The sequence below is a fragment of the Oncorhynchus masou genome, chromosome 24, assembly GCF_036934945.1.
Source record: "Oncorhynchus masou masou isolate Uvic2021 chromosome 24, UVic_Omas_1.1, whole genome shotgun sequence".
Classification (NCBI taxonomy): Eukaryota; Metazoa; Chordata; class Actinopteri; order Salmoniformes; family Salmonidae; genus Oncorhynchus; species Oncorhynchus masou.
The window spans coordinates 27,146,643-27,155,404 of NC_088235.1; positions in this window are offsets into that span (position 1 = coordinate 27,146,643).

The following is an 8,762-nucleotide window of genomic DNA, read 5'->3' on the forward strand; positions in this document are numbered from 1 at the left end:
AGTTAAACTGCAGTACTGAAGCAAAACTGTAGGAACAGTCAAAACTGTACTTCTAGACCTGAACCCTGACCCCTTTGCCTGCAATGCTGATCCTTGACGCTACGGATTGAATCCACTAATTCTCCTTAGCTCAGTGTTCTTCACTCCTGGTTTAATGGATCCACAGGGTCTAGTGAATGGTTTTGTTTCAGCCTACAACTAACTCAAGATTCAGTGAATCAACACAGCTTTACTATACAGACAGTGTTGTCTGAAAGTAAATAAAACACCCCCATCTACTGTATACTGATTGTTGTGAGGGAGAAGGCTCATTAATCTCCAGTGTACCATCCACACTGACCCTGTTCATGTTGGAGCTGCCATGTTCAGAGGCTTGACCCAGTATTTTCAGCAGTTGCCTAATAAAATATGTCAATTTTAGCTACCTCAACATCATAGCACTCAAGGGCACTGCCATTATGGAAAAGAGTCACCATTCAGGTAAGTGGTGGTAGTATTACCAGGATGAGTTCAGGTAAGTGGTGGTAGTATAACCAGGATGAGTTCAGGTAAGTGGTGGTAGTATAACCAGGATGAGTTCAGGTATGTGGTGGTAGTATTACCAGGATGAGTTCAGGTAAGTGGTGGTAGTATTACCAGGATGAGTTCAGGTATGTGGTGGTAGTATTACCAGGATGAGTTCAGGTAAGTGGTGGTAGTATTACCAGGATGGGTTCAGGTAAGCGGTGGTAGTATTACCAGGATGAGTTCAGGTAAGCGGTGGTAGTATTACCAGGATGAGTTCAGGTAAGCGGTGGTAGTATTACCAGGATGAGTTCAGGTAAGCGGTGGTAGTATTACCAGGATGAGTTCAGGTAAGTGGTGGTAGTATAACCAGGATGAGTTCAGGTATGTGGTGGTAGTATAACCAGGATGAGTTCAGGTATGTGGTGGCAGTATTACCAGGATGAGTTCAGGTAAGTGGTGGTAGTATTACCAGGATGAGTTCAGGTAAGTGGTGGTAGTATTACCAGGATGAGTTCAGGTAAGTGGTGGTAGTATTACCAGGATGAGTTCAGGTAAGCGGTGGTAGTATTACCAGGATGAGTTCAGGTAAGCGGTGGTAGTATTACCAGGATGAGTTCAGGTAAGCGGTGGTAGTATTACCAGGATGAGTTCAGGTAAGTGGTGGTAGTATTACCAGGATGAGTTCAGGTAAGTGGTGGTAGTATTACCAGGATGAGTTCAGGTAAGTGGTGGTAGTATTACCAGGATGAGTTCAGGTAAGTGGTGGTAGTATTACCAGGATGAGTTCAGGTAAGTGGTGGTAGTATTACCAGGATGAGTTCAGGTAAGTGGTGGTAGTATTACCAGGATGAGTTCAGGTAAGTGGTGGTAGTATTACCAGGATGAGTTCAGGTAAGTGGTGGTAGTATTACCAGGATGAGTTCAGGTAAGTGGTGGTAGTATAACCAGGATGAGTTCAGGTAAGTGGTGGTAGTATAACCAGGATGAGTTCAGGTATGTGGTGGCAGTATAACCAGGATGAGTTCAGGTATGTGGTGGCAGTATAACCAGGATGAGTTCAGGTAAGTGGTGGTAGTATAACCAGGATGAGTTCAGGTATGTGGTGGCAGTATAACCAGGATGAGTTCAGGTATGTGGTGGCAGTATTATCAGGATGAGTTCAGGTATGTGGTGGCAGTATAACCAGGATGAGTTAACCAGCTTTACGCGTGAGGAAACCATGAATAAGGTCATGAATAAGGTCTAGTGAACCTGCCGGTTGAAAAAGCATCTACTTAATTAATTTAACAGTATTCTCCATGCACTGTAATTTATAAATTGATAAGACCTATTGATAAGAGCTAGGTAAATGAGTTATCTGTTAGAAGGAGATTGTAAATGTAGGCTAAATAACAATTGTTTTAGATATATTTTACATTATGATCACTGGAGACCAATGTGAAATCAATCTAAAGGAAGCAAACTAAAAATCATATCAACATAAGAGGTATTGCAGACCCTTTTCCACAGTGAAGTAGGCTATAAATAGCAGTGCCATTAATTGTGTGCCCTTTTAATTTGCGTGGGTGAAATTTGGAGACGCAAGCTAAAGGCTTATGTAGGGCTGAACCTGCAGAGTTGATGTATGCGCTTTCAAATGTTTTAATTATATACCCAGGCTTTTCTCCATTTTATTTTGCCATTTGTATCATTTTAAATATTAGCCACTATCGGGACCTACAGTCAGGAATACCCACATAAATTTATAACTGTCACTTAAGTGTTCGTTTTCTTCAATTTGTATCTGACATTTTGCATAATTCCATTCCACTCCGTTTACTTTTCTGTCTTCTGTCACGGCCTTGTAAATTGTTCCTGGGGTTGCTAGCATTCGTGGATAATATTAGGCTAACGTTGTGCAATAATTTGGGACATGTAGCCTCTTTGAATCATTATGGAACTCAGACCACACCTACTGTAGCAGGTTAAACCTGGAGCACGGTTCATGATGACAGGACCATTGTCATACAGTTCTATGATTAGTGAGAATTAAGATAGATGTATAGGACTATTGTTCCACTCCTATTGTAAATAAAAAAAAGTCACCTTCCAATATTTTATGGATTGAACTTGAATATGGCAACTTTTAGGATGAATGAAACCACTGGCTCTCCAAACCCGTTTTTTTTACGATTCATACATACATTTTCAATCTACCAGTTGGGCTGAAACAGAGACAAATATGCATTCATGGCGTTCTTTCATTGATCCCTATATTCTGACCCCGTTCTCTTGATGTATTCTAGTCTGTCGACAAAATTCTAATTAAAGGTACCCCATGTTTAAAGGGATGGCTTAAGATAAATGTACTGAAACCAAGTTCAACGAAAACTCCACGAGAATGTGTGGGAGTGTTTACAGTAGTTTAATTAAATTCATTCAGCCCACCCAAGAGAAGCACATCTACAATGCCTATTACGCACCTGCATAAAATAAGTCTGAATACCAAGTACTGAGAAGTGTGTAGGAAATGTACACCTTTCCTAAGTCGGAATCGGGCCCCTTGTGAGGATCTGTGATGAAAGGCTTTTTATAGACATCACTGCTCCACTCACCTTGAGATGGGCCATGCAGATTGGCACAGCAAAAATAGACATAGGTCTCTGAATTAGTGTGTGTGCACGCGGGTGTGTGTGGGAGAGTATGCACAGAAGCTCCTCTAGCCTTGTGGGGATGCTAAGTAAGATTTAGTTACACCTTTTGTATTCTAATTTTCTAATTGTTGTTATAGAGATGTTATAGTGATGTTATAAAGGTATTAGAGGTGTTATAGAGGTGTTTATAGATATATAGAAATGTCATAGAGCTGTTATAGTGGTGTTAAAGGTGTTATAGAGATATTATAGAGATGGTATAGAGTTCATCTGTATACAGATGTTATACAGGTGTTAAAGTGGTGTTATAGTGAAGTAATAGAGATGTTAGAGATGTTAGAGATGTTATACAGATGTTATACATGTGTTATACAGGTGTTATAGTGGTGTTAAAGGTGTTATAGAGATGGTATAGAGGTGTTATCGAGATGTTATACCGATGTTATAGTGAAGTTATAGAGATGTTATAGAGATATTATAGAGATGGTATAGAGAAGTTATACAGATGTTATACAGGTGTTATAGAGGTTTTAAAGGTGTTAGAGTTGTTATACCGGTGATATAGAGGTGTTATAGTGAAGTAATAGAGATGTTAGAGATGTTATATAGTTGTTATAGTGGTGTTATTTGTGTTAGAGGTGTTATAGTGAAGTAATAGAGATGTTAGAGATGTTATATAGTTGTTATAGTGGTGTTAGAGGTGTTAGAGATGTTAGAGATGTTATATAGTTGTTATAGTGGTGTTATTTGTGTTAGAGGTGTTATAGTGAAGTAATAGAGATGTTAGAGATGTTATATAGTTGTTATAGTGGTGTTATAGAGGTGTTATTTGTGTTAGTGGTGTTATAGTGAAGTAATAGAGATGTTATCGAGGTGTTAGGTGTTGTAGAGTTGTTATAGTGGTGTTATAGAGGTGTTATTTGTGTTAGTGGTGTTATAGTGAAGTAACAGAGATGTTAGAGTTGTTATAGTGGTGTTATTTGTGTTAGAGGTGTTATAGTGAAGTAATAGAGATGTTAGAGATGTTAGAGTTGTTATAGTGGTGTTATTGAGGTGTTAGGGGTGTTAGGTGTTGTAGAGTTGTTATAGTGGTGTTATAGAGGTGTTAGAGGTGTAGGAGGTGTTATGTAGATGTTTCTGAGGTGTTATAGAGATGCTATAAAGGAGTTATATGGATGTTAAAGAGGTATAGAGATGTAGATGTGTTATAGAGATATTGAGATGTTAATGAGATGTTATAGAGGTGTTATATAGATGTTATAGAGATGTTATAGAGATGTTAAAGATATATAGAGATGTCATAGAGATGTTTTAGAGGTGCTAGAGGTGTTATAGCGATATAGAGGTGTTGTAGAGGTATTATAGAGCTGTTATAGAGATGTTATGGTGGTGTTATGGAGGTATTATGGAGTTGTTATAGGGATGTTATAGTATTGTCATAGAGAAGTTATAGAGATGTTATGGTGGTGTTATGGAGGTGTTATGTAGATGTCACGGAGGTGTTATAGAGGTGTTATATAGATGTTACAGGGGTGTTATAGTGATATAGATGTGTTATGGAGGTGTTATATAGATGTTACAGGAGTGTTATGGTGATATGAATGTGTTATAGAGGTGTTATAGAGATTTTACAGGGGTGTTATAGAGATGTTATGAAGGTGTAATATAGATGTTACAGAGATGTCATGGTGGTGTTATGGTGGTATTATGGAGATGTTATATAGTTATTACAGAGGTGTTATATAGATGTTACAGGGGCGTTATAGCGATATAGATGTGTTGTAGAGGTATTATGGAGTTGTTATAGGGATGTTATAGAGAAGTTATAGAGGTGTTATAGAGATGTTATAAAGGTGTAATATAGATGTTATAAAGGTGTAATATAAATGTTATAAAGGTGTAATATAAATGTTATAAAGGTGTAATATAGATGTTATAGAGATACATATAGGTGTTATAGAGATGTTATAGAAGTGTTCTATAGTGTTATATAGTTGTTATAGAAATGTTATAGAGAGATGTTATAGAGATACATATAGGTGTTATAGAAGTGTTATATAGATATAGAGGTGTTATAGAGGTGTTATAGAGGTGTTATAGAGGTGTTATAGCGGTGTTATAGCGGTGTTATAGAGGTGTTATAGAGGTGTTATTAAAGAGATGTTATACTTACTTACTTACTGACTTTATTGTCCCCATGGGGACATTTTGTTGCAGTGTCATGTACACATTTAAAGTGGCATCTAAATACAAAACAAGATTGACAAAACAACTTTCATAACAGTTACGCACCAATAAAAATAATAATAGTAAGAAATAAGAAATAAAACGACCTTAAAGATCTCATCCAGGCCTGTCTGTTTGACTCCAAGTACCTTGCTTGCTGTGGTGATAATCCTTCTCAGCATGTTTCTTTGGCTGACAATGGCATTGCCAAACCAACAAACAATACAAAAAGTTAAAATACTCTCAATAAAGGATTTGTAAAACAGAGTCAGTATAGTACAGTCTATATTAAAATAACCCAACTTTTTTTAGAAAGTACAGTCTGTTGGCTCTTTCTGTAGACCAGGTCTGTACATTTACTCCACTGAAGCTTATTGTCCAAAAGGACACCCAGATATCTCTATTCCTCTACCATCTCTATGTTCTGTCCTCTGATAGATGTTGCAGAGGTAGGTGTTGTACGCTTCCTGAAGTCTATGCACATCTCTTTGGTCTTGTTGGTATTGAGGACCAAGTGTGATTCCTCACACCACTCTACAAAGTCATCTAGGACCGGGCCATGATGTTCCTCGTCATCATGAAACAGGCTGATCAAGGCAGTGTCATCAGCGAACTCATCGAGGTGTCTGTCAGGATGGGAACTAGTACAACTATTAGTGTACAAAATGTATAGGAGTGGGGAGAAAACACATCCCTGAGGAGAGCCTGTGTTGGTGTTGTGTATGTCCAACACGTGGGGACCTATTTTGACTCGCTGTGAGCGTTGGCTCAAGAAGTCCAACAGCCACAAAACCAGCCCCCCCATCTAAGAAGAAGTCCCGAATGAGTCTCTGTGCCAGAATGCAAGGCTGGATTGTGTTAAAGGCAGACGAAATGTCAACAAACAGAACCCTGACATGGGATTTGGCTCTAGATGTCTATAGACCATGTTAATACCCCCTCTAGATGTCTATAGACCATGTAGAGGAGACTACACCCTCTAGATGTCTATAGACCATGTTAAGGAGGGTAAGAATTGCATCATCAACTCCTCTGCTAGGCTAATAAGCAAACTGAAATGGGTTGAGGAGCTTCTGGGTGACACTGAGAATATGACTTTTCACAATTTTCTCAAGGCATTTCATAACTAAGGATGTCAAGGCGACAGGGCGGTAGTCATTCAGCACCGAGGGACTAGATTGTCACGTCTAATCAAGGTGGGTGGAATCAGGCGCAGAGAGCAGATAGCGATATAAAGTTTATTCTCCGGTGAACAAAAACAAACGGTCAACCCAAATACAGACGGGGTGAATATATCCAACACAGGATAAAGACTAACCAGAGAATAACAAACAGCAAACACCGACAGACAAAACGAAATGACAAAATAAACAATCCCGCACAAAACAAGGGCGGGACAACCTACATTAAATACAGACACTAATTAACTAAACAACACACAGGTGAAACCAATTAGACAAACCAACAGATACACGAAAAAGGGATCAGTAGTGGCTAATAGGACGGTGACGACGACCGCCGAGCACCGCCCGAATGGGCAGGAGAGCCAACTTCGGCGGAAGTCATGACATACATGCTTTAGGAATTGGCATAATTATTGATTTTTTTTCCACAATACTGAGTGAGGATTGGAAAATGTCTGTAAAAACACCCGCCAGTTGTTCAGCACAGTGCTTTAACACATGTCCACTTATTTTGTCTGGGCTTTTGTGTGTGTTACATCCCCTGAACAACTTTAGAATATCAGACTGTTGAACAACAACTCTCTTAAACATTTGTAATGATGCTTCCATTTGTTTTTCCTCCGACACCAAGTTGTCTGATTCAAATCTTGAGAAGAAAACATTCAGTTCGTTAGCCATGTTCTGGCCCTCATGTCCCCCAAGGTCAGCACTGGGTTTTCCCTCTGCCTATATGGGGGGCGCTAGCTATGGATTTAATCCCGTGCCAAGACATCCTTGCGTTTCCTGAGGAGAGGGTCCTCTCCACCCTTTGCTTGTTTGCCTCCTTGTCCACCAGTATCTGTCTTTTTTTATCTCACGTTGCACATCTCTTAAGGGCACTGCGAGGGCACTGCGTTCATCCACCTCTGGCCTGCTCGCCTCCCTACCACTGAGGAAGTACAGTTCCCGCTCAGCCCAGTCAAAACTGTTCGCTGCTCTGGCCCCCCAATGGTGGAACAAACTCCCTCACGACGCCAGGACAGCGGAGTCAATCACCACCTTCCGGAGACACCTGAAACCCCACCTCTTCAAGGAATAGCAATCCTTCTCACCCCCCTTAAATGATTTAGATGCACTATTGTAAAGTGGCTGTTCCACTGATGTCAGAAGGTGAATTCACCAATTTGTAAGTCGCTCTGGATAAGAGCGTCTGCTAAATGACTTAAATGTAAATGTTAAATGTCTTAAAGCCTGTCTGTCACCCTCAGCATAAACTGCCTTCTTCCTATCAAGTAGTAATTTTAGATGTTTTGATACCCAAGGCTTGTTGTTAGGGAAGATTTTACAGGTCTTAGTAGGCACAACTGACTCAACACAGAAGTTTACATAGTCTGTGAGTTCATCAAGATCAGAGCTGCTGTCCTCAAATACCCCCCAGATAGTACAGTCAAAACACCCCTGGAGACCAAATACCTCCCATATTGTACAGTCAAAACACCCCTGGAGACCAAATACCTCCCACATTGTACAGTCAAAACACCCCTGGAGACAAGTGATACTGTTGTCATTCCAGATCTGGACAGTTTTAACTGTGGGTGTCTCCCTCTCCAGGAGCCGACAGTAGGTTGGCCTGAGGTAGACCACACTGTGGTCTGGTGTCCCCAGAGGAGGTCTGGTGGTGGCAGAGAACCCCTTTGGTATTGTCCCAGAGCACAAATCAAGAGTCTTATTTTTTCTAGTGTGACATTTCACATACTGATGGTATTGTGCAAGACTTTGCGCAAGGTACAGTTGTTAAAATCCTGCACATGCACAAAATAAATTTGGGTGCGTCGGGGGAGATGGATCCCAGTTTCTGTGACAGATTATAAATAATCTCTGATGCCTTTGTTATATTAGCTTTAGGTTGAATGTACACAACAGTAACAAACAATTGGGGGAACTCACTGGGCAGATAGTAAGGTCGCAGTGACACAGAAAGCAGTACAATGTCGGAGGTACAGAGTCTCTCTCTTACCAGGATCGATTTACACCACTGGTCCCTGACAAGCAGGCAGACACCCCTGCCGTGAAGTTTCCCTGTGACTGTCAGATCACAGTCCGCTCTGACCAGAGTGGAGCCAGCCGGCTCCAATTCTCTGTCCGGGACTCTGTCATCCAGCCAAGAATCAGTAAATGCCAGCAAACAGGCCTCCCGATATTCGTGTTGGAAGCGCAGATTCGCTGACAACTC